The sequence below is a fragment of the Nannospalax galili genome, unplaced genomic scaffold (assembly GCF_000622305.1).
Source record: "Nannospalax galili isolate Female #2095 unplaced genomic scaffold, S.galili_v1.0 scaffold1532, whole genome shotgun sequence".
NCBI lineage: Eukaryota > Metazoa > Chordata > Mammalia > Rodentia > Spalacidae > Nannospalax > Nannospalax galili.
The window spans coordinates 1,636,530-1,640,970 of record NW_008330832.1 but is presented as its reverse complement, the minus strand read 5'-3'; the positions used below and the strand labels follow the sequence as shown (position 1 = coordinate 1,640,970).

At 40.8% G+C, this 4,441-nt stretch overlaps 1 non-coding gene across 1 annotated transcript; it reads right to left on the bottom strand.

Moving 5' to 3' along the window:
* Positions 1-1,869: 1,869 nt before the first annotated feature.
* LOC115067685 lies at positions 1,870-2,002 on the bottom strand. The gene has a single exon (XR_003847057.1). It is a non-coding gene; the product is annotated as a small nucleolar RNA SNORA84 (small nucleolar RNA).
* Between the last annotated feature and the right edge of the window lie 2,439 nt (positions 2,003-4,441).

Genomic DNA, 4,441 nt, shown 5'->3' with positions numbered 1-4,441 from the left:
CTCCCAGAGATCCGCCTGCCTCTGCCTCCCAAGTGCTGAGACTACAGGCGTGCGCCACCACGCCCGGCTTACCACATCTTATTAATTCATTCGTTTACACATGTGGAATGTGGAATGATTTGCCTTTTTGGCTTACTGTAAGGCTGCTATGTACATTCAAGTTCAAATTTCCAGTCGGGGGCCAGTGAGATGGATCAGTGGGAAAAGGCACTTGCCAATAAATCTGACCACCTGAGTTTGATCCCATATGATGAAAAGAAGATAATTAACCTCAACAAGTTGATATCTGATCACACATCTACCATGGAATGTTCATAATCTCCCCACTCATGAAAAAGAAATGTAATAAAAACATTTTTTAAAATCCCAAATCATGTGGACATGTTTTCTTTTCTCTTGGGCATATAGTTATGAAGGGAATTTGAACTTTTTCTGACATCTTTAAGAAAATAATGAGGCAAGATTAGCTATATGGAAAAATAAAGCCCTATATGCATAGAAATTTCACAGCTGTTTTTAACCTAAAGCTTCTTTCTCAAAGGATTTAGGATTACTTCCTTCCAAAAAGCAAGTATCTTACCATCTGAATTAAAATGTAATTTGCTGATTAAACTACTAAAAATAACCATATTATTCGATCTCAGTATTGGAGGTTGGAGGGGGGAGAATCAAGAAAATTTAACAAGTCCAGGAAAACAAGTACGGGTATCAAAGAGGACTAGGCTTACAACACACATGCATGAAAATGTCAAATCAAAGGGCTGGAGAGACGGCTCAGTGGTTAAGAGCAACTGCTACTCTTGCAGAGGACTGAGGTTTAGCTCCCTGACACTCACACTGGGTGGCTCATAACTGCCTCTAACTCCAGTTCTAGGGGATCTGATGCCCTCTTTTGGCCTCTGCAGACACCTGTATATACCTGGCCTACACTCAAACATAAACATAAATAAAACTAAAAATAAGTCTTAAAAAAATTCTTAGGCTGGGTATGGTGGCACACACCTTTAAATCCCAGCATTCCAGAGGCAGGGGCAGGTGGATCTCTGTGAGACTGAGGCCAGCCTAGTATACATGGCGAGTTCCAGAGCAGTCAGGGCTACTAAATGAGACTCTGTCTCAAAATAAATAAGCACCAAAAACGACACAGTTTAAGCATAGCAGTTGACTCAGTCCACCAAAAAGTTTGTGACAAGTAGTCTTTTTTTAAACTCTCATTAGTTTTTCAGATGCAAGAGTGAAAAAGGAAGACTCTTACAGATAAAAGGAAAAACAGATGTATCATTTATGTAAAACAGCCATTTCCAAATCAGAACACACCATGAAACATTATTAGAAGTTGTACGATATTTTAGATCTGCTGTTATTACAACAGCCAGCCTTCCAAAGATGGAAAGAAATTAACTTCTGTATTTATTGATTTGTCGGGGGTCCCACTGGCTCAGCAGGTGCCTAATCAGAGGCATGGAATTGTATACAGAAGCTAAGAGATGTTTAGACAGCAACACATTCATTTTTGTCACTTCTAATCTACTCTTGAGATGACTATCTTTTGGAGCTTATTAGAGATGCAGAATCACCAGCCACAACCAGGACCCAGGGTCAGAATGTACATTCTAACAAGATCGCTAGGAGACTCACATGCAGATCTAACTTGAAACAATGTCATTCCATACTGTTCTGATAATTAGTTATTCAGGGATATCCACTCCAACCTCTTTGTTGAGAACATGATATCTAAGCTTTCTGAGAAGTGGGAGAACAGCTTTTACTGAACTTTCAATGGGGTCTCTACTGCCCCCCAAAAGATTAAGAATCACAGTATTATATCAAATACAGAGATCTTGCACAACAGCACTGTTTTAGGAAGAACAATGTACCAGTGACCGGGCTATGGCAGCTGCTGAGAAGAAACAGCTCCCATGCATAAATCACAGGATTTCTCTGGCCCACTGTACCCACTGGAGAGCTGTACCTGCACAACAGCCTCCAGCAACCACGGGGCGGAGGGAGGAGATGAGGTTGAGGAAGGGCATGTCAACACTGCCAGGTAATGTACAAGAATGCCATTCTGTCCTTTGCCTTCTAAACACAACCCAGGCCCTCCTTCTTCACTGTTCTGTAACTCCTTCAGGCCATTTTGGCCTCAGCTTCCTCGGGCTGCTCCTCTTCCTTTTTCCTTTCCTTATACAGCCAAGGTTGGCTTACTCCCTGTGTAGCTAGGGATGACTCTGAACTTCAGATCCTCCCCCCTCTACTTCCTGAGTGCTGGGATCATAGGTAGGCTTTTAGGAGGTATTGGGGATGGAACGCAGGGCCTCAAGCATGCAAGGTAAGCATTCTATCAACTGAGGGAACTCTGCTACTTTTAAACTACTTCCTTTACCTTCATTTAAATTTATCTCAATATTATGTTTTTAAAAAGATTGCATTTATTTTTATTTTACATGTATGGGTGTTTTGCCTGCATGGATGTAAGTAGTAAGCACACTACATGCACACAGTGCCCATGGAGGTCAGAAGAAGGCGACAAATCCCTTTAACTGGAGTTACAGCTGGTTGCGAGCCTCCATGTAGGTGCTAGGAACCAAACCTGGGTTCTCTGTGAGAGCAGCAAGTCCCCTTGAACACAGTCATCTCACCAGCCCCCATCTCAGTATATCCTGAGAAAGTACAATGAAACTCCTTAGATCTTGATAGGTGTTAGCATATAACTGTCACACCAGCACCTGGGAGGATGATCACAGGTTTGAGGAAAGGTTAGATTGCACAGACTGTCTGAAAAACAAACATGCTAGCATCTTGCTACAATTGATTTCTCTTTTAACTCTGCTAAATGGCTCCACCACTCTTTTCATTACTCATGCTGAGTGCCTTTTCCTGGGGCTATGTGAATGTTCAGTCAGTCCAGACAGTCCAGATACAATGGCCCAAAGAGCCGGCTCAGTGGAGAAAGGTGCCTTCTGCCATGCCTGATACCTGAGTTCAATCTCCAGGATCCAGATGGTGTAGAGAACTGACTTCTGCAAGCTGTCCTCTGACCTCCATATATGCACTGGCACACACACATTTGCACGCACACAACCACACACAAAATAATTTTTTTTTAAAAAAGGAAAAATTTGTACACAAAGATACTCGCACGTGAAAGTTAAAGATATCAGGATGAAATTTTTTTCTTGTCAGATTCAGACAAAATTAAAAGCTAGAACATTAAGAGTGGAGAGGACTCATGTTTGTGTACTGCGTAAGTACTTTCTAAAGGTTCAAAAGAGGGGATGGATTGGGACCCTAGCATCAAAATAAAGAGATAATCCTTTTACCTGGCCCTCTTAGGCCATGGTAAGAGCTTACTAGAACATGTGTATTCCCACTGAAATAATCTGCAACTCTCAAATAAGTATCAATCATTAGAGAATCTTCCCCTCATTCTTATTTAGGTTGACACATGGAAGCACTGCTTTTACAGACAAATGACAGAGAATAACCAAGCTATGCAAGATGGCTAAAGTAGTACAGTGCACCAATAAAATGAGTACCATGCAGCTAGTAAAGAGAAGCTGGTGCACATAAAATATAGTTGGTCTGGGCTGGGGGTAGCACTCAGTGGCATAGTGCTTCCCTAGTATGAATAAAGATTTGGGTTCAAACTCCAGTACCATCAAAAAATAAAAACCACCCCAAATCAATCAATCAAACAACCAAAAATCCTTCTGTATCTGCAAGGCACTGATTTCAGGAAGCCTTGAAATACCCAAATACAAGGATGCTGAAATCTTGATATATATATATATAAAATGCAGAAGTGCATAAACATTCGTTTCCTTGTGTATTTTAAATAATCTAGATTACTTATAATTATCTAATACATTTTTAAAAATCAAATGAGAAATTTAGATTTTTTTAATTAGCTATTTTTTTTGAGACAGGGTCTCCCTGTAGCCCCAGATGGACTGGAACTAACTATGTAGAACAGCTTCACCTCCATCTCACAGAGATCAGCCTGCCTCTGCTTCCTGAATGCTAGGATAAAAGACATGCGCCACGGTGTCCTGCTAAACTTATTTTTTTATCTTATGTATATACTCGTCTTTTGCCTGCACATATGTTAAGTGCGCCCTTGTATGAAATAGTCCCAGAGGCCAAAAGAAGGCAACGGATCCCCTGAAACTGGAATTATGGAGGGTTGATGGCTGTCATGTAGGTGCTCGGACCCAAACCTGGGTCCTCCGAAAGAGAAGTCAGTGCTCTTAACCGCTTAGTCATCTCTCCAGCCCTAATACTTAATACATCTAAAATGCTACATAAACAGTTGTTATACTCTATTGTACAAGGAATAATGATCAGAAAAGAGTCTACATGTAAAGTACAGATGTAACCATTAACCTTACTACATAGCATTTGACCATTACTTGGTTGAAACCATATTCTACTTACACATTAA